This window comes from Pipistrellus kuhlii, unplaced genomic scaffold, assembly GCF_014108245.1.
Source record: "Pipistrellus kuhlii isolate mPipKuh1 unplaced genomic scaffold, mPipKuh1.p scaffold_m20_p_12, whole genome shotgun sequence".
Taxonomy (NCBI): domain Eukaryota; kingdom Metazoa; phylum Chordata; class Mammalia; order Chiroptera; family Vespertilionidae; genus Pipistrellus; species Pipistrellus kuhlii.
Genome location: NW_023425427.1, coordinates 32,021,809 through 32,044,020, shown reverse-complemented (window position 1 = coordinate 32,044,020; position 22,212 = coordinate 32,021,809). Strand labels below are relative to the sequence as shown.

The window sequence follows — 22,212 nt, the reverse complement described above, 5'->3', positions numbered from 1 at the left end:
TTCGCTTCCAATTCTCTGACCCACTTCCAGGGGGTGCCCAGCACCCAGCAATTTTCTAACCAAAGAAGGGTGCGTGGATGCAGAGAGCGCCCGCGCCTGGAAACCTGTGCTCAGGCTCACAAGACGGGCGGCTTGCCATCTCCCCTTCCCTTTAACTCCACATGGACAACACGTCATGCAAAATATGCAGCCGGACCTGTTTTTCCAGCGCTGCCTGGAATTCCGCAAGCGAATAAGAGAAACTGCAGGCTCTGGTGTCAGACGGAGGGAGACAGATCTCCCAGACACCACTGGCCAGCCCGGGGCTCTCTCACCCACCCCCTGCAGGATCCTGGCTCCTGGGGAATCCAGGGAATCCAGCCCCATTCCTCCCCCCACCCCCTCCCAAGCGGCCGGATTTGCTGGCCCGCCCGCCCCCTGGCCAGCCAGCTCCCCCCACACCTACCGGGCACCCTGCGCTCCGCTCCCCGCAGGCCCGCCCCGCTGCGCCGCACACCCCGCTCACCCCGCTTGCTCCGTGGCTCCCGGGCCCCGGTTCTTCACCCCATAAGGAAAGGATCTGGGTAAACTTAGCCAGGGCCACGCGCAGACACCATAGGCCGAGCGTGCACCAATGGAGGCTCCCTCCGCCTCCGGCGGCGCCACCCCCAGCACACTCAGGGGTTCGGCATGCCCTGCTTTCTTAATGAAAACAGGAAACCGGGAGCTTTTGAAAATGCATGTGTGTGCTTCAATCCAGGGCTGCCAGAAGTAAAAAAAATAAAAAATAAAAATAACGCCAGCCAGTCCCTTCTGCATGAAAGAGCGTGTGTTCTTGCGTGGAGGCCCGGCCGCCTGGGCCCCGGGCACCTGAGAGAGGGAGGCACAATCGGCCCCACTGTTCCCTGCAGGCTGAGCGGTGCAGCGCCTGCGGGACTCGCATCGGCACTGGGCGCTCGGCCTGGGACAAGAAGTTATCCTTGAACGGGATTCTCCACTCAGCCTGTGCCATGGATGAACGTTTCTTAAAAAAAAAAAATAATAATAATTTAAACATCTTTTTCCATTTACAAAAGTAGTACATGTTTGTAAAAAAAAATGTCAGGTAGAAACTAAGTCAGAAAGTCACTCATCTGGCCATCTAGTGGCAACTGCTGATATTTCGTTGTTACTCCTAGATTTTTCTATGTCTTTTTAAAAAATATATATATTTTATTGATTTTTTACAGAGAGGAAGGGTAAGGGATAGAGAGCTAGAAACATCAATGAGAGAGAAACATCGATCAGCTGCCTCCTGCACACCCCCCACTGGGGATGTGCCTGCAACCACGGTACATGCCCTTAACTGGAATCGAACCTGGGACCTTTCAGTCCTCAGACCAACACTCTATCCACTGAGCCAAACCAGTTTCGGCTTTCTATGTCTTAACATATTTACTTTTCCCACTTAAGCGTTTTCAACAGGAAAGGTTAATTTTTTTGTTTTTCTCCAAAAATATTTTTTTAAATGCACTCATTTAACATCAGGATTTAAAACACAACAAAACATATCACATGTTTTCAGTGAACTTTAACTGTCACATAATTATACTTGAAGTTTACAAAAGACCAGGTCACGATGGATTACATTCAAATGGACTCTAGACTCCTAAATCTGGGAATCAGGAGAGATTAGAATTTTACCAGGTTAGGATGATTTGCTAATACTGCTTGAATCACACTATCCTAAAGCTTTGTAATTTCAAATTTCATGCTCAGGCAACTAAAAACTATAAGCTGTGTTCTCAATGTGTCATTCTTACAAATGATGTCCACAGTATGAATTGTTTTACAATTAGAGATATCCAGTGTCATTACTTTTTTCCCCCAAATATATTTTATTGATTTTTTACAGAGAGGAAGAGAGAAGGAGAGAGTTGGAAACGTTGATGAGAGAGAAACATCGACCAGCTGCCTCCTGCACACCCCCTATTGGGGATGTGCCCGAAACCAAGGTACATGCCCTTGACTGGAATTGAACCTGGGACCTTTCAGTCTGCAGACCGAAGCTCTACCACTGAGACAAACCGGTTTTGGAAGTGTCGTTACTTTTTATCTCTTGCTTTCTAGTGTACCTTTACAAACATTAACACAAATATGACACACTTATAGGGCCCTGACTGATTTCCCAACTTATCTCTCTATGCTAGACTATAATTATCTTCAGAGCAACAATATAATGTATATTCCCCCACCCTAGCTGGTTTGGCTCAGTGGATAGAGCAAACAGGAACTCACAGCCTGTGGGCGGCCCACCAGCCACGAGTTTGACATGCTTGGATAGAGCAACAGCCTGAAGACTGAAGGGTCCTGGGTTCAATTCTGGTCACGAGCACATGCTTTGGTTTGGGTTTGATCCCCAGTAGGGAGTGTGCAGGAGGCAGCCAATCAATCATTCTCTCTCATCATTGATATTTCTATCTCTCTCCCCCTCTCTGAAATAAATAAAAATATATTTTTAAAAATAAAATAAAGTATGTTCCCATACACATCAATTAACAAGATACTGGGAACAAAAAAAGATGTTTAAAAATGTTTCCTGAAGGAATAATTGAATATACAGTATAAACATATTGTGCTTTAAAAAAAAACACCTTAATGCTCTGTCGACAGATTTGCTTGCCCTGTATTAGTGTTAAGGACTTTTTCTTTTCTTTTTAAAAAAATATATTTTATTGATTTTTTACAGAGAGTAAGGGAGAAGGATAGTTAGAAACATCGATGAGAGAGAAGTATCGATTAGCTGCCTCCTGAACACCCCTTACTGGGGATGTGCCCACAACCAAGGTATATATGCCCTTGACTGGAATTGAACCTGGGACCCTTCAGTCCACAGACTGACACTCTATCCACTGAGCCAGACTGGCCAGGGGTAAGGACCTTTCTTGCACGATGCTGTTTCAGGTGTTACCTTTAGGATGTGGAATCATGGGTGATTTTAATTGTTGATATTTACATTTTGTAAATTTTATAACACATAGGTATTTGCCTTTTAAAAATACGACCCCAAGAAGTCACTATTTGGAAAGCAAGAGAAATGGGAGGCGGGTGAAGGAGGCAGCCATGGCAAAAGTAGCTGGATGCTTTTCAGTATGTCTTATCCCATTCTTCACTGATAGAATTATGTTTAACTGGGCAAATCTAAAGACTATTTCTCTAGCCTCCTTCACTGTTAGTACGGCCATAGCAGACACATCACGTAGCACCCACCGTTAACCTCCCTTAAAAGGGAGGGATAGGGATAGGGATAGGTCAATGACCTCCCTTCTTTGGCTCCTCTTCCATCCCGCTGCCAGGAACGCAGATGTGATGACTGGAACGCTAGCTGCTGCCTTGGACCATGAGCTCACACACAGGGAGAAAGGAACAATGTGCTAGGTGGAGCCCAGGTCTCTAAGAGCTTTGGGGAGCAAAGCTGCTCTGCTCCTTCTAGAAAGCTTATACCTCCATGCTTTTATGGGAAAGAGAGAAACTTCTTTTTTATTTAGTCATTGTATGTTTTGGGTCTCTGTTACTTGTAGCTAAACTGAATTCCATGTGTCTACGGCCCCACACAAAAGAAATTAAGACAGATCTTGAAAAGAAGAAAAATGCTAAATAATATGCTGAGGAGATGTTACAGTAAAGCCTTTTTATTACAGACATTTTGATTAATTTAAGAATTACAGAAGTGTAAAAAGCAACAGTTTAAAAAAAAATCTCTAAGTAGGTTATAAGGAGACTCTTAACTGGCGAAAAAGCCTTATTTTGGACTCACAGAGCTATGCCTGCCCATACACAGCCAAAAACCACTGGCTATGTCTGCAACTAGAATCCTGAAAGTAACAGCTTCCAACTACATATCCTGGAATCAGAGGGCTGTCCCTGGCGTTTACAGGAATTTTCTGAATGTCTGGAAATCCAGTGGTGGAGACTGCTCCTGGCACCACCTCCACCTTCATTATATATAGCATTTACCGAAAGCTTAATTGGGTGCAGAAAATGGTCCTATTCAGTGGGAGGAGTAGGCGGAAGGATTTATAAGAAATAAAATGAGGTAGAGTCTAGCTGGGAGACAAATGCCAAACACCCTAGAAGGAGCCCTAATTGAGATCAGTTACAAAGGCATATTATCAACAAGAACAATATGACAGTATGTGAACGAGTGATCAAAACGTAATGGAGTTAGCCGGGAGATGACTTCTGAAGGCAAAGAAAGGAAGTGATGACAGACTGAAGGGAAAAGACAGGTAAACAGTGAAGGAGAGCCAGGGCGGGGCCTGTGGCGAAGCTCACAGAAAGATGAGTGAGGTCAGGAGAGAGGGGGATGGCTGAGCGCAGCAGAGGCCACCAGACTGGGTCCTGGACCAGGGGAATCTTGTCCAGAGTCACTGCCTCCTGGCACACCCGGCCCTGGGCTAGGGGCTCAAAGGTAGCAATGAGGACCGTCTTGGTAACTGTGTGTGCATTAGACTGGGATAAGGAGAGAGATTGAATTCAAGGGGACGCGTTAAAATGATATAATACCTATGTATGAAGTGAGGACCAAATAAAAATGTATTAATGCATTCAACTTGTATTTAGAACTATTGATAAAAAACGATCTTAATCTTCCCTCCTTCCTTCCCTCCCTCTTTTTGCCTTCCTATCCATTCTTTTTTTTTTTTTTTTTTTTAACCAGGCACTGTTTTAGGAGCTAGGGATACAGTGTGAACCAAAGGGACAAGGTCCCCACTCTCACAAGGCTCACAACCTTGTGAAGGTGGGGGTGCATGGAAGAAACAACAATAAATATAATGCAAGGCAGAAGTGAATCAAAAAGGTAGGACCACCAGAATGTATACCAGCGTGTCAAAGTGAATGGGCTGCCAACAGTGGGCCACATGCTTCTGGGGTTGAAGTCATCCTCAAAGCTGACCTCCTTAGACGCCAAGGGTCTCAGAGTCCCTCTTTCCCACTTCTCTCTCCCCCTACCCAGTTGGCACAGTCTGCAATCTGGGTAACCAAGCACCACACATGGCAGGAGTAACCAGGAACAACTTCCCACAGACAGACCAAATTCCCATGTGTTCAGAAAGAAGGTGAAACCTACAAGCTGATGGCAACTCTACTCTTTATTCATGTATTTACTACCCGGTACAACGTACTGCACTTATGAGAGGGGCTCATTTATAGACTCAAGAACAATTTGAAATTTCCTTGCATGAACCAAGTGAAATGGAGATATATTTCAAAAACCATGTTCATCAAGTATTATATGATTTTAACTTTTCAAGGAAACCAAACTTAACTGTCCAGACAACATTTGGTTTGGAAAGACATAAAATTAATGTACCCACTGGAGGGGAAAAGATTAGATGGTGGAAAGGAGCACGAGTACGAACCCGCTAGTGGGATTCACACCTGTTTGCCTCCAGGGGCCACTGGTTGATGTTTGGAGATATGGCTGGTTGTCTCCACTGAGATGGGGGCTGCTGCTGACGTCTAGTGGGTCGAGGCCAGGGACGCTGCTATCGACTTCCTGCCCTCCCCAACAGAGGAATACCCAGTCCAAAATGCCTCTGCTGAGTACGCCTACACTAAGGACAGTGAGCAGAGGTAAAAAAAAAAAAAAAAAAAAAAAAAAAAAAAAAAAAAAAAATCCACCTACAGCAATGGAGGGTTTGGCCATGCAAACTGTGGGCTTCCGGTCCTACACTTCATGTTCAAGCGACAGGGTGATAAAAACGCCACTTCGAAGTAAGAAAACACTGAACACTCTTCCACACACTCGACCACAAGGAGCCATTCTTTAACACGAGCAAACACGCTGGAAGTTTCTGAAACAGTGTGTCCTGGTGGACTTTTACATGGACAGAACTTGGATGTTATTACTTTAGCTGTTAATTAGGGTACAGTGACTCCTTTGTTCTGGTCTCACACTGGCCTGCACACTCCGGGCCCAATTACTACCGACTAATGGCGCCATGAAAAATAATTACGCCCATGTGCTGCAGCTTCCGCACGCACTCGCTGTGTTTTTCTTCGCCAGATATTCTCCCTGACTGGAGAAACCGAGGAGTGCTGCTGCTACTCCCCATAACTGTATTGTCTCCTCTCACAAGAAGCATGAGGACACGGCTTAAAGAGCTGAGTCAGTCCTGAGAATCACATAATTGTCCCAAGTTGCCAGTGCAAGCATCTTGCTGTTCGAAGCAGTCATAAAAAAGACTCCAGACCCACCAAGGCAGGGGTGGGGGGAAAAAACCAGTAGGTTGACTCCGTGAGCAAGATAAATTCCCATGAAGCTAATTACGCACAGTGTGAAAGTCACCGAATTAGCAAATCAACTTTTCTAGACACGGACCAGTGGGATAAGAAGACAGAGATGCGGAACAGGACCTAGTGAACAGGTTTAACTGGAAAGTTCCCCTGACGACACTGTTAGCATTAGGACCTGCGGACCAAGGAGCTTCCTTGTACCCAACCTACGTGAGAAACTCCATCTGTCAGAGAACACACGATGAAAAGGAGGACGATGTAAGTGTTCTTCACTCTGTCTTAAAATAACGTGTGGCAGGTGAGATTTTCCTATATTGCCCTTGTGTGTGCCAACGAGTCTTTTAAAATGGGCTCTTACCCCACCCAGCCAACACATCCACCCCGTCATCCACGCAAATGCTGGGCACCCACTGGGCATGAGGGCCAGCTCTGGGAAGCCTGCATCCCTGTCCCATGGAGTTTACCTACTATGTTCTCACCTAGACCTCAGCTCGGGTTGCAGCTGTTTCAAACAGTCACCTTAAATGCTTTGTGCAAATAAAACGACAACATTAAGGAAAGCAAAAGTGTGTGCCGGAAGTGCATCGCAAATACCAGGCCGATTGACAGTCACATCTTACCTACCTGCATGGTTTGTTTAAAAGGCTGAGTTATCATGTGGTGTTATTTCTTAGAGCTGTAACTCTTCATCACTCCACCTAGCGACTTCCCCTAAATCTTTCGATTTCCTCTCACAGCTGATCTTATCTCCCGCTTCCTTAACTGTCTCCACAGACTTCATACTCTGAACTCTACCTACACCTCCACTGTCTCCCATCATTACCCTTTCCAAGCTGGCTCCACATTCTGAGCCTGCCCATTCCCACACCCCACAGAGGGAATGCCGATCCAGGGAAGATGCAATCATCAGACTGCAAGATGGTTTTAGTCTTTCATCCACGGTAAATATTGATTAAGTAGCTTCCATGTGCCAGACAGATACTGCCGAGAGGGAAGCAAATCGGACACAGGGCCTGCCTGGGCAAACTTGCCACCTTCAGGAGGAGACAGACAAGCAGCTGCAGAAACAGGTAAAGAACAACTGTGGGAAGGGCTGTTAGAGTAAAACACAGGAGGTAAGCTAGGAGAGAGCAGGGACCCCACTGCGCTGGCCAGTGCTGTGTTTCGGAGTCCACCAGGCCAAGTGTGCAGGGTGTGTGTGCGTGTGTGTGTGTGTGCGTGTGTGTGTGTATGTTTGGTGAGGAGACTGGTATAGGAGAAATTTCAGGCAGAGGAAACAGCATATACAAAACCTGACACTTTTAGGAATCGAAAAGGGGTTTTGCCTGATAATAAGGCCAACCCCCTCAATGATTCAGAGAGGGGGCAAAGCCCCCATCACACAGGGCCCCTGGAGTCAGGTTTCTGGCCCTTAAGTGCATTGGTTGGCTACTAAAAGGTTCTAAGCAAGGGAGTGAAAGGATCAAATTTGCACTCTAACAAGACTTGCTCTGGCTACGTGCTGGAGTTTGCACTAAGATTCTCTTCCGTGTCCTCCATTTGGTTTTCCATGAATTGTTCAAGTCGCCATGAATTTTCCTCGAGGTGTCACAGATTCCTTTGCACCACATGAATTTTACTTATTTTAGCCATAGTGTTAAAACTGCCAGAAGGGACAGCCTGGCTGAATCTGGGACGCCCTGTGGTGTGGTCTACACCTTCCCCAAAACACCGAAGGGGAAACAGGGATGGCCTGGCACATCTGAGCTTCTCGGGGCCGAGCTGGAGCCCAGGAGCAGGCCTTTGCACTCGTCCTTCGGGGCTCTGTCCATGACCTCACCCTGCTAACAAAAAAGAAAATATTTTTCCAAAGGATGACTCACTGCAGGGCGAAATGATGAGATTTCCTTTTCTGAAGGTCATTGAAGTATGATAAACCTAATCTGAAGGGACAAGTGTGGCAAGCACGAGGGCAGGAAGAAAGACAAGGGGGCATTTTAGGCAATGCACACTCTGACTGAGCACACTGAGGGGCAGAGTGCGAACTTACTCCGTATCTGAAACTAAGATGGGAATAGCAGGGACTGAAAATGTCTGTGAAGCAAAAACAACCCTAACCCTGACCCTGGCAGCCGGCAAGTGCCTCCGTGGAGGAGGGAGAGAAAAGGGGGCGGCTAACGACTCTTAGTGCTCCTGGGCCTAGTCCTTACTCCTCCACTCACATCTGACAGGGGCTGATTTACCCAACAAGGAAGGCTAAAGACAGAGGGCAGGGCCTTCGGGGAGGTGGGGGAGGGGTAGCTAAGACTTCTATCCACTAGGAGGTCTCTGTTAGGGTCACCCATAGCAAGATCCTTGCAAGGCAGGCAGATAGCAACACTCAGGTGACATCCAAGCAACATTCTGTCAAGTTGGCTTCCCTCTGGAGTTACCCGAGTGTTCCTATCTGCCTGCCTTGCAAGAGACTTGCTGTAGGTGACCCTAAAAGTCCGAGTTACATGTATGATCCAGAACGCAGACGACATATGCTGCCTGCTAATAGTTGTTCATTCTCGATTGTCAGCGCACATCGCATGAGCTATTTAAGATAGGGTCAGGAATCTGCTTGGCTCAGAAACTCTACTTTGGGCTTTCCCTGTTCAAACGTGGAATAATTTTGAGCATCGAACTAACATGATCAATGACCATTATAGATTACAACCCAGTGAGCAAATTGGGTATCTTGAGTGGATAATGTTGTAATAAATGCAGTCGTGCGCCAGCTAATAAATAATGACGGAACTGTGGAAACAGAAGCCACCATTGAACAACCATTATAACAATGGCTGATTCACGCTGGGAGGATGAATGCACACTGAGGCGAGTGGATAGAGACTGCCCACTTAAGAAGACGACCTTGGTTTGGCTTCAGAAGACCTCCCCCACAAAATACCAATCAATCCCAAAGGGAAACGTGGCGACTCTCAGGTTAGATGGCAGACCAGACAACCACCTGGACCGGGTGATCGAGCTTCAGCATCACGAGTCGGGATGCTCTGAGAAGAGCACGGCATCACGGCTGTGGCGCTCCTGCCCGGAAGGCATGGCCTAAGTCTAGAAACACTGATGGGATCCTACTCAAAAACTATCCTACCAAATAGCAGGCGCCTCTTTTGAAACTGTCAAGGTCATGAAGGAAAGGGAAGGCTGAGGCTGAGACCCGTCTAGATGGGAGAGGATTAAAGAGATGTGACAAATGTACCACGTGCACGTACGCACGCACATAGGCAGAAACGACGGAGCAAATGCAGTCCAATGTTACCCACTGGGGAGTCTGAATCATAGCAGCTATTTTTAGACGGTGTCAGGCATCTATTTGGCTCAGAAACTGTCTTTTGGGACCTTGCTGTTCAAATATGGGATAATTGGAGCATCAAAAGTAACAGTGTTCACCATTGTGCGTGTGCACATCCACATGAACAACAGTAAATGTCCGTGTGCCCAGCCCTGTATGTGAAACCTGCCCTCACTGTGCTGCGGTGTCTCTGGGGTACGTGAGTGCGGCCAGCCAGTCACCAGAAGCACAGCCAACAAGGCCAACACTCCGCTGTTGCTGGGATGTCACTAAAGCAAAGCAGCTTTTTTTTAATTTTTTTTTTTTTTTTTTTTTTAAAAAAAAACAAAAAAACAAAAAAACAAAAAAAAACAGGGGCTGATGTCTCTGCTCTCCAGGAGTACACATTCTTTGAGGAATTTCACATGTGTTTGAGAAATCTCTAAACTTGTAGAGTTCCTCAATCATTAATCTTGCAGACATTGATGTGCCAGGAGCCCCCTTAGGGAGAATGCAGTCTGAAAGATCCTTTCAGTGGCATTAAAAGTCTTCAACAAGTTAGCTCTTCCAGCTCTTCCCCCCTTCCTCCCCAGCCTAAACCTCAGTCCACCGGAGCGACCTGCAAGCCTGCCTGCCTTTGGCGATTCGGTTTCCTCTGCCGGCACACACACCCGGCCCCAGCCTCCGCCGCCTGGCAGAATTGGCTGTTTCCACCTTAGGGCCCGTCCTGTGCCAAGTCTTCACTTTCCTCCAACTGCTCCGTTCTGGGAAGAACTGGTCCCCTCCTTCCCTCCACTCTCCTAAAACACTCTGCCTCTACGTATGGACACGTGTTGTAGTGAGCAGGCACGTGACTGCCTCCCCCTCGCAGACTACGGGCAACCTGGGGGCAGGAGCCACGCGGTGTTTATTTTTCTGTCCCTCCCCGCACAGCATGGTGCTCGGCACACAGCATATTCAATGCTTGCTGAAATGACAACTCCCGTGTCTAGGCATGTACCGATTATAGTAAGTGTGGTGGAGAAGGAGTGTAATGATTAAAATCGGACACTCCAGGGCCAGGCTGCCTGAGTTTGAATCCTGGCTTTTTGCCACTGTCCAGCTGTTGGCAGGACAGATTCTGTCCCGGAGGTGCAGCTGGGAAACACAGTGGCCTGTTCTGCAGTCCTGCTGTGGGCCACGGAGAATGATGCCTACTGTCCTCTATCACTGGGCCACTCTGTAGCCTGGCATCCCGAGATGAGCCAGAACTCCCCTCCTCCATCCTGCCCCGCACTCCCCTACTCGCCTCCTGAGAAGGTAAAGCTTGCAGTGTTGAATTGTTGATTTAAAAAATCAATCGAGACTGCTAAAACCTTGAGGTCTAAATTGGTTTCTGCTTCCCGGAGTGGATGCGGGAGATGCTGGCGGGGCCTGCAGCAGACTGTGCCTGTGCGCGAGGCTACACACAGGCTCAGGGACAGGGGGTGCTGGAGCTGGTCAGGCGGAGAGAGTAATCAAGGCTATAGCACCCATCAGGCATTGGAAGGGGGTGAGATAAAACTAAGCAGAAGCAGGCAAACATCCTCCAACCTTTAAAAGGATTACTATGGCCCAAGTTAAAATACTTCCTTGTCACAGTTAGAGGACAAGGGTAGGCACTGATGTTTCCGAACAACCTCGTTCTCGTACCTCTACCCAAGTCACAGGGGAAAAGCGCTCTTTAACGCAACGCAGAGATGTGTGCCTTAGACCCAAGGGGCACCTTCCCATCCAGCCAGGATGGCTGCCTAAACTGAGCGGGAGGGAGGGTTGTAATAATTCTTTTTTTGTATTGTTGTTAACCATCACCCAAGAATATTTTTCCCCCCATTGATTTTTAAAGAGGGTGAAAGGGAGGGAGGGAGGGGGAGAGAGAGAGAGAAAGAGAAGAAAACATTGATGTGAGAGAGACACATTCATTGGTTGTCTCTGGCGTGGGCCCCAGCCAGGGACAGGGAACAAACCTATAACCAAGGGATGTGCCCTTGACTGAGAATTGAACCTGCAACCCACTGGTTTGTAGGCTGGTGCTCTAACCACTGAGAAACACTGGCCAGGGTGGAGGCAGAATTCTGTTCATAACACAAGAACAGGAGCTGTCAACACCTCCCGGCTCACACACACGCGAGGGGAAGGAGGAATCTGGACTTGCTCCATGCCGCGGTAAGGCCTGGATGTGTGAAATGAGGGGGCTGGTGGGACTTGGTGATTTCCAGGGGTTGCTTCCAGCCTGTGACTCTGACTGCACGGCACCCAAAGCTTCCTAACACCTCACGCTATGTGGTGAAGTGAGGAAAGAGGCTAATTGCAGTGGCTGTCGGACCAGATGGGCGGGCAGGCGGAGCCCGTGGCCTCGCTCGCTTCCCAGGCCTTTCGCAGCACCTCCCAGTTGCACCACAGCACCAGGTGCCACCTCAGGCTCCCCGCACGCCCGTTCTCCTCGGGGCCTGACCCCGGGCGTCCAGAAGCCGGGCTGCAGGTGAGTGGCCGCGAGGGAAGGCGGTGGGAAGGGATGCTGCTCCTGGGAGTGGAACGGGCTGTGCCCTCGTGAAGGGGGTGTTCCATGAAGGAGGCCCGTGACATGATGCTAAGGTGCATCCTATTAAAGAGGCCTCGCGGCTCACACAGTGGCCCTCCGGCTTCTCCAGGGGCCAGTGTCCACCACAAGATGCAGTGACTCTTTACCCCGAATCTGTCTGAGAGCCTAGTGCCAGTCCTCAGTGCTTGCCCTTCACCAGCTTAGGCAGTGTTGCTCTTCGAGGCCCACTGTCTATTGAAAAAGCCCTGGCTGAAGCACAGCCCAAATGTTCATGCATGCGCCCAGGAGAACGAGCTCGGGAACTAAATTCTATTCTCTAAACCTTTTTAAAAAATATCACATTGTTCTAACCCTTCTTTAAAAATATCACGTTGCTCTAAACCTTTGAAAGTATCGCGTTGCTCTCCCTGGCCGGTGTGGCAGAGTTGGTTGGAGCGTTATATCGCGTAAACCGGAAGGCTGTGGGTCAGACTCCATATCAGGGCACCTACCTAGGCTGTGGTTTCCATCCCAGGTTGGGGTGCTTATAGGAGGCAAAAGGTTGATGTTTCTTTTTCTCTCTCCTTTCCTCTCTCTCTAAAATCAATAAACATATCCTGGGGTGAGGGTTAAAATTTAAATAAAATAACAATGCTGCTCGAAGCATAAATAGGAAAACGTGCCAGTTCAAAGGGCAATTGTTGAAGAGCTTGAGAAGAAGCATACACTTGGACTTTGGGACAGAAACAAACGGGGAGGGGCTGAGGGGGCTGCAGTAACTGTATGAGTGTCGGCCCTTGTTTTGCTTTATAGTGTTTGTATAAGAAAAAGAAACCAGCTTTAAAAAGCACACGAGCAGCTCCCATTAGAAACACTGAAAACAAATGACCAGAAATGGATTTAGCAACAAAAAAGGGAAACTCTGGAATTTAATTAAACCATAAACTCAAAAACTCCGGCCTTCGCATACAGTACCACCTTTCACTCCGATAACAATGATGGCTTTATGTGCGAAAGCCCCAGCCCCAGCTGAAATTTTCGCTGAACCAAAAATCAAGCTCTGAGTGATTCTTCCTGGCTTGTTAGTCGGAGCAAATATTTTTACATAACGTACGGAGCCTGAGTTTCTACCCCACCAACCCCCACCGGCAATGCCGCACTACCCTGGTCTTCTTCACTGGGGCTTTCTTTCTTACTTACCCGCCCAGAAACAGAATAACTGATTCTCGGCAAGCAGGAAGCCAAGTCTCAGGCACGCTCCCCTCGGCACTGAAGGGACTACACACACATGGGCAGGCAGAGTGCCCGGGAGCGGCTGCCGAGGATTTATTTATACCCATTTGGAATTTCCTGACCAACCAGCAGCCTCCTGCTGGCCACGGGTTTAATTCCAGGACTCTCCGGGCGTCAGTGAGACAGCAAAAAACTAACTACCAACGAACAAAACTGCTGGGGAGGATCCTAACAACACAAGAGGAGAAGCCAGACCTCTCCCAGGGCCCTTCTAAGTTTCCAAACGAACTGTCCTCCATGAAATGCTAACCTAGAAGTGCAGCCGTGGACCTGCTCAAGCTAGGAAGACTCAGAAAGGCAGCCTATGCCTCCATAAATCCCGCCCTCTCCCCTCCTCCCCCCCAAAGCCTGCAGGGCTGAGAGAGGCTCCCGGCTATAATCGGAGCCCTGGCTCAGCAGCCCTCTGAGGGAGGAAATGGTTCGGTGTAATGCTGAGCCCAGGCCGAGCTGGAGGCAAGTGGTTCCTTTCCTTGGTGTATTTTTATTTAATGCAGCATGCAATTTGAAGGCTAAAAACACTCCCATTTGTACACCACAGACCCAAACCTTTCTTTTTTCCTTCATGTTCCCTTAAACATTTTACCCAAATTACATCATGTGACTTTCTAAAATGCAGAATTCATCCCCCACCCCCCCAAATGCATTCTGTTTTAGGGTGATCACATATTTGAGCAACCTTTGGTTTCTGTGTAAAAAGTTAAAGAACGATATGTCCCTCCAATGGTTTTATTTTCAATTCACCACCACCTTTAAAAAAAAAAAACAAGAAAAGTTTCTTTTAAACCATTCGTCACCTATGCCTAAATATACATACCCTGGGTAAAAGTGGACCTGGAGGAAGAGATTGACAGAGTTTTCTCTACAGGACAAACGAGCAAAGCCAGTTCTAAACAATACGGCAGAGATTACCAAAGATTAGGGATGACTCTCAATGGCCTGCTTTGTAAAGTTCAAAACAGGAGAAAGGCAAAGTTTTCAACAGCTCACTCACTGCGTTCCGTTCGCCTCCTTTGACTGGCTCAGGTGTAGTGTCTGCACCCTCCCCCCATCACCCCATTTATCTTCCCCTTCCATCCTCCCAGCCCACATCTGGGGGCTGGACACTTCAAGGGATTCTCTTTGGCACAGACATCTTTCTCTGTGAAGCTACAAAGATTAAACAAACTTTAAAGATGATGTGGGACTCATTTAGGTTTGTTTTACAAAAATACAAACAAACTGACTGAAAGGGAAATAACAAGCCAAGAACAGAGCTTTCAGGCCCAAGTACAGGGTCCAAATAATTCCAAATTATGTTACCCAGAAATACAGGGTCCAAATAATTCCAAATTATGTTACCCAACACCTCCAACATCAGAGGTGAGATTTGAGTTAGGTCTGTTCTTATGATTTTGGGGGACTTTAGAAAACTTTATTGCGCTATTTACAGTTCATAAAATTCACCCGTTTTAAGTGTACTGTTGGGTGAGTTTTAGTAAATGTATATACCATTGTGCATCGAATACCGCAATCCAGTTGTAGAAAACATCCATCATCCTTAAAATTATCCTCAGGTGTTTTTTTTTTGTGTTTTTTTTTTATCATTTGCTTTTAATGGGTAATTTTTCTTCTGAGGCTTTTGAAAAAAGCCTGGTATTATTTTAGTCACATTAGTATTGTCCCAACTATTGATAGATACAGAATTAAACTGAGGAAAGCAACAGAATGTAGTATTTTTTAATCCTGCAAAAGCAAAGGTATCCTGCTAAATGTATATTTTCTTTTTATTGTGTCCTGGGAAGAATAGAGCTTATTCTACAAAGCAGTTGAAGGTGATGATCTCACATGTGTGCTTCTATGAAGGGGAGGTCTAGCAGAAAAAGTCATTGTATGCAAATAAGTCTCTAGTCCTCTGCTGGGGAGGATGACAAAGGGTGTAATGGGAGAAGAATAAAAAATAGGAGAGGCACAAAGGTTCCCATTGTCATGACTAAGGCACACCTGTCTGCCTTTCCTCTCTCTTAACTTATGTACAAAAGCAGCAGCCAAAATGCAGCCTGGGAGGAGGAGGATGCACGGAAGTCTTTTCCTCGGAGTGGTGGCAAGTAGGCAGAAGGGTGACTCCCAGGGGGAAGGGCAGTGGGCCGCGGACAAAAGCCCTCTGTGCTTCCCAGGCTGGCTGAGTGGGTGCTCTGCCAGGTCTTCCCAGGAGGGTGGCTGCGGAGTTCTCAACCAAGCATACCTGAGCCTATGCTTCTTCTGACGCTTACTTAACAGATCACTGCATAGAGATCTTTCTCCAGAGGGCCTGACCCCAGGTCTAGAGGTAAAGCCAAAATCAAATGAAGTATTGATTGAAAGATGAAACAGAGAGGGCCGGAGACCGGGATGCCAGGACACAGGCTTTTATTGAAGAGCAGAGTACCACTGCCAGCTGCTTCCAGAGAGAGAGAGAGAGGAGCGGAAGAGAGCGAGGCCTGGGGTGCAAGCACTTTTTAAGGGGAGGAAAGAGAGGGGACGGGGCTTAGGGCACTCAGCACACGCTGTTTGGTGGCTTCATGTAAGGCCTATGATTAGGGACCTAGGGACTTAGGAATCGGGGGCTTAGGGTATTTGGCAGGTGCTGATTGGTGGTTCAGTGCTCAGGAATGGAGGTGGAGTTTACCTCTGTCCATCAGTTGGAGGAAGGGAGGATCTATCATTGACTGGTAACAACGAGTTCTATTTTGGACATCTTAAGATGCATATATCCTGACATGGCCTGAATTTACCTTCCTCCTCCTCCTCTCCTCGATTTCTTACCAACTTCCCAGTCTCAGAGACACAGCACAAACGCACCCAGGTAATATCCGTCTCACAACAGCCTCCTTGCCCCGGCCTTTCCCCACCATGCACCGCGCACAATTCTTGACCGCACTGCCCCAAGTGTGTCAGACATTTATATGAACTTGATTAATCTTCACAACAACCCTATGATTGTCGGCAGTTCACAGGTGAAGCTCATGTCAACCATGTTGCTACTCTGCTGCTCCCGCCTACTGGGCTGCTGTATGAATGCTACACTGCACTGGAGAGCCACACACCAAACACCTTCTTTCCTGGAGCCCTTAGAGGAAAGCAAGCTGGGGAAGGGGAGGGGAGCCGGCATTTCTGGTGGATGCTGTTTCCATGCTTTTGCTTGTACCATTCCTTCCCCTTCTGATGCACGCCCCACACCACACCTTCTCGGACAAAATATTTCTCGTTTGCAAAGATCAGCTAAAATATCAGTTCTGCCTGCAGTTGTCTCATCTTCCCAGCCACCGTTTCCAGCCAGGCTCTCAGAGTACCTTGTTTTCCCCCCTGTTCCAACCTGTGCACACACCTTACACTCCTGCCACCTTACAGGAGCTTTGTGCTTTTCATCTCAACTACAGCTGTTGCCCCGGCCCTGCAGGTGCCCAGGACGCATTCGGTCAATTTAATTCCTTCGTGAGGAGCCACACTTGGAGTGTTTCCCCTTAAAGAGCTGCATGAACATGTCAAAAACTCTGAGCCCAGGCCCTAACTTTTCCGCTGAGGCAGGATAATGGGGGAGGGGACTAACATCACCTTTGCCATTCAAGGTGAAGGTGCCAAAGCTGGAACCTCCCAGAGCAAGCATGTCAGAGCCACAAGTTCTCAATCCTGCTGCACAATCAAAAGGCCTGGGCTATTTCTAAATATGCCGAGTCACCCTCCCACTCCCACCCAATGAATCAGAATCTCCTGGGGTGGGGCCAGAGGCATCAGCAAGTTTAGAAGCTCCCAGGTGAGTTTATGCCACAGCCCGGGATGAAACACTGGGCTAGAAATCAAGCAAAGTCTGTGACTCAAAGTGTGCTTTTCCTTTAGGGCTGTGGTCGGCAAACTGCGGCTTGCGAGCCACATGCGGCTCTTGGGTCCCTTAAGTGTGGCTCCTCCACAAAATACCACGGCCTGGGCGAGTCTATTTTGAAGAAGTGGCTTTAGAAGAAGTTTAAGTTTAAAAAATTTGTCTCTCCAAAGAAATTTCAATCGTTGTACTGTTGATATTTGGCTCTGTTGACTAATGAGTTTGCAGTCCACTGCTTTAGGCTAAAAAGAAGCTGAGAGCCAATGTGGGGGAAGCCCTTCAAGCAATTCAAGTGCCTTCAGAGTCCAGGTCACAAGTTCAAATACCTTCAGAGTCCAGGCCAGCAACGGAAAGAAAGGGGTCTGGAGGGAGTTGGGGGAGACCGGAGAGTCCCTGTCCTCTCCAGGTGCCTGTCGACCATTGGAATATATACCCCAGTGACGTGCCAGATCTTTTCACTTTTCAAGAAGAAATCAGTATTTTTCTATGAAATTGCCTAACTTCAAAAACTTTGACAATTGATGGGGGGGTGGGGTGGGGGGAGACTATATTTACCAATAAAATAGATAATAAAGTAAAAAAACAAAATTGGGGGCAATTAATTCAAATTTTATAAAAGCTTTGAGTTGGTCAAACAGAACATACTCCCAGGCCTCCATGTGGCAGCCAGCAAGGACTTCCAGGGATTCATTCGGGATCCAATTTCATTCCTGTTTCCATTCCTCCTCTCCCCGCACCCCCCCCCCCCCCCCACACACACACACTTTCCAAGGGGCCAACTTTTCCTCATTTTATATTGTAGGAGTCCTTGTTGGAACAAGCTATAACAAATTAGAAAAACCATTTTAATTCTGGTGGATATTAACTTAATTGCTTCTGTTTAAATTTAGCTCTTTTACTACTAAGACGTCAAAAGAGAAAAAAAAAATCTAATGGGTACAGACAATAGTGGTTGTGGGGGTGGGAGGGCGGGTGGGGATAAATGGTGATAAAAAAATAAAATAAAGTAAAATAAAGAGAAATAAATGAATAAATAAAGACAAAAGCAACCATCAAAGCAACAGCCCAGGATCCCTTGCACCATTTCTCTCACAGGTAAACTTAATGTGCAAAATCCTGGTTTATAAGCCTACCTGTAAGAAATCATCTTAAAAAAAAGAAACAGATTGAAGGCAAGATGCTGTTACCACCTTTAAAGAGGGCCTGAGTTACTTCTGCTGAATCTGAGACTTCTCCCCAACCCCTGGAGTAGGGGTGTCGAACTCAATCAGAGAAGGGGCCAAAATCTAAAATCCAGCCTAAATCGTGGGCCGAATGGTTTACTGAACAGTCATAAACTGTCATTGTGATGGAAACGCAGCGGAGTGCAGTGATGACAGCGCGGTGCGGGCCACATTGCAAGGCCTGGCGGGACGGATTTGGCCTGCGGGCCTTGTGTTTGACACATGTGCCCTGGAGAATTCAAACACCTTATGAGCTACTTGGCCGGTCTGTTCTCAGACTGCGATGGGTGTGACACCAAAAGCTGGGTGTCTGAGGAAACCGTGGTGAGGAAGAGAAGCGGGCGTAGTTCCTTTCCGTGTCACCACAGCCGCTCCCCCACCCACATTCACCACAGCCTCGGGGACTGCCGGGGCTGGAAGGGATTACAAGGGCAGGTCCAGCGAGGGCTCCCAGCTCTCTCTTGCCCTGGGAGGTGTGCACCGTGTTGGGTGTTGGAAGTGGACTCCTCCTGTGTGGGACAGGGATTAGAAGGAGCTGTTCCTACAGCTGAATGCCAGGGGAGATTTTCCCAGGAGAGGCCACAATCAACGCAGAGGAGGAGGGTGTGTGCCCCAGGGAGGTGCGAGATTCCACTCAGGAGAGTGAAATTAGGAAGAGGACGCTGTGGAAGATGGGCCAATATTAAAAGGCCAGAAAAAGTCCTCTTTCTTCATTATACCCGACTCAACCAAGTGCATTTCCCACACATGTTTGAGCCTGAACACTGGAGTCACAATAAATTCATACACGTTAGGCTTCCTTTTCAGTCTGGGTTGCCCCAGGATTATTACTTTCATCAAATTTAGATAAGAAACTGTCACGCCAGTATTCCTATACTAGTCAAATACCCTGGTCTTATTATACTGTATAATCACAAAGGGAACCAGAATTTCACAAAAGTCTAGATTTATTGTAAAGGATTACTTTATTTTTAAAACAATATATTTTATTGATTTTTTTTTTTTTTACAAAGAGGAAGGAAGAGGGAGAGAGAGAGCTAGAAACATCGATGAGAGAGAAACACCAACCAGCTGCCTCCTGCACACCCCCTACTGGAGATGTGCCCGCAACCAATGTACATGCCCTTGACCGGAACTGAACCTGGGACCTTTCAGTCCACAGACCGACGTTCTATCCACTGAGCCAAAAACAGTTTCGGCTGTAAAGTATTACTTTAGTTATTTCCTTCAACTAATAATAAAAAATAAGCAGTGCAAAGAAAAAAAAAAGAGAGAGAGAGAGGGAGAGGGAGAGAGAGACAGAGAGAGACAGAGAGAGAGAGAGAGAGAGAGAGAGAGAGAGAGAGAGAGAGAGAAAGAGAGACTGTCATGCAATATGCTTTCAATTGAGATTTAAAATCAACATTTAAAAAAATCAAATGGCCCTAGCCAGTTTGGCTTAATGGACAGAACATCGACCTGAGGACTGAACGGTCCCGGGTTCAATTCCGGCCAAGGGCACACGCCCGGGTTGCAAGCTCAGTCCCCAGTAGGGGGTGTGCAGGAGGCAGCAGATCAATGACTCTCTCATCACTGATGTTCCTATCTCTCTCCCCCTTTCCCTTCCTCTCTGAAATCAATAAAAATATATTTCAAAAAAAGTCAAATGACAAAATTAACTGAAGCACAAAACCAAATAAAGGAATTAAAAATTTGAATTAGATTACCACAAAGACTATATAAAGGCTGTAAATAATCAGTGATGATAAGGAACAGTTCTTCTCACCTAACAGGAGTGACAGACCTGCAGAGACCTTCCCAAGAAAACCATGGGACAGAAGGAAGGTAGACCAACCGGCCACACTCCCTCCTGAGAGGTCACCAACTCAGGTTCTCATCCAGTCTCAACCAGCCACCAACCCAGACTAGATACTGGGCCTGGGACAAAAGAAACCAACCAGAGTTCCACCTCCTCTCTCCCTGGCTGGGTTGCTAACAAGCAGAGAAAGAAGAAAAGAGAGAGGCCATGAGAGAACTTTGCGAATGGCCCGTGACAATCACCCTCCTTGGACAACCACGTTATATCAGGTCACCTCTCCCTGAAACCCCAAGCATTTAACAGACACCATCACTGTAAGCCTCCCTAGAGTACGTGATGGGAAAGAAGGCAGATACCAACACTTCCACTTAGAGGAAGAAGCAAGCAAGCAAGCACGTGTGTATGACAAGTGAGAACCACCTGTTCATTCAGGCTGGGAGAAAATGGCAAAGGGCTTAACAATATGCTGAAACCGGTTTGGCTCAGTGGATAGAGCATTGGCCTGCGGATTGAAAGGTCCCAGGTTTGATTCCAGTCAAGGGCATGTACCTTGGTTGCGGGCACATCCCTGGTGGGGGGTGTGCAGGAGGCAGCTGGTCGAAGTATCTCTCTCATCAATGTTTATAGCTCTCTATCCCTCTCCCTTCCTCTCTGTGAAAAATCAATAATATATACATATATATATATATATATATATATATATATATATATATATATTTTTTTTTTTTTTTTTTTAAAGGGCATAACAATATGGACTGGCAACTGGCAGGGCTCAATCCCACAGAATCGTAAGTAGGCACTGTCCTGTGGTTTGCTCTGTATTAGATGCCCAGCAGTATGCCAGCACCAAGTCCGTGTGCTGCAAATATCTGTTGATCACTGAGCATGTTGACTCTATGCTCAGTGCTAAGCAAGCCACGATGGGCACACCAAGACACGGAATCTCTTGTCTTCAGACCTCAGAACCTATATCTTAGTGAGGCACACAACCATAACTCCTACCTAAAAGCAAGCGATGACAACTGCTTATTAGAATGCTAAGCTCCCTGGGAACAATGAAGCGGAAAGGTGACTTTCCACTGGGAGCATCCAAGAACACCTGTTGGAAAAGATTAAGAGAAGAAGCAGGTCATGAAGGACAAGAAGGGCTTAGATTATCAGATAAGGGAAAGACGTCCAGAGGAAGAGAACAGTGCTCTGGGCAAAGCCACTGAGAGGGGAACGGGACAGAGTGTGACTGGGAACGGCAGCTGGGAGGGTGCAGCGGACGACGCCTCTTCCATTGCTCTTTGGGCAGAGCTGGTGTCTCGCTCCCTGGAGCCGCGGAAGCTGGGAAGGCTCACCATGATATCTGCATGCATGAGGACTGGAGAAACAGAAACAGACCCTGGGTTCTACCAAAATAAGGCCAAAGGCAACAGCTCAGAGTTAGGAGGATGGAACAGAGATTAAATTGAGTGAATGATAAAATGGTTGGAGAGGAAAAAAAAAAAAAAAAGTAAGAAAGTTGCATGATCCTTAATCTTGCCAGCCATCCTTAACAAAACAAAATCACAAAGCAGTGAGAGTGAGGCAAAGACAGAACCACTTTCGCAGGCCCTGAGGACTGGAGCGTTCCACCGGAGGGAAACAGCTGCCTTGACTGCCACATACATGAATGTGCAGTCCCTTAAAAGCCAGCTACTGAATAAATCAACTGGCTGAACTGAAGCATTTCTACTAAATTCCAATTCCTTCCTTCCTTCCAGTGATCCCCAAATGACACCCTGATTTAACTTCACCACTATTTGGAAAGTTTACTTTTTCATCATCGAAGTGTCCAGAAGACGGAACACCACAGAATAACACCCTAGAGGAAAAGCCCCCGGCTCTGGGTCCCCTCTACCTTTCTGAAGATGTCCTGCTCTCGGGTTTCTTCACTTAAAAGCAGTATCCAGAGGTGGCGTTAAGTTCCAGCAGCTTTCCAGTGCCCAGAGC

At 47.2% G+C, this 22,212-nt stretch overlaps 1 protein-coding gene across 10 annotated transcripts in view; it reads right to left on the bottom strand.

Moving 5' to 3' along the window:
* The window catches only part of KANK1 (KN motif and ankyrin repeat domains 1), a 181,263-nt gene that overhangs the window by 34,262 nt on the left and 124,789 nt on the right, over positions 1-22,212 (bottom strand). Inside the window, exon 1 of one of the 10 annotated variants that reach the window (XM_045580149.1) lies at positions 13,290-13,369. The exons of the other annotated variants lie outside the window; for them this stretch is intronic. The gene's annotated coding sequence lies outside the window, so the exon portion shown is untranslated. Of the gene's footprint in view, positions 1-13,289; positions 13,370-22,212 lie in introns of those variants that run through there. 10 annotated transcript variants of the gene reach the window in all.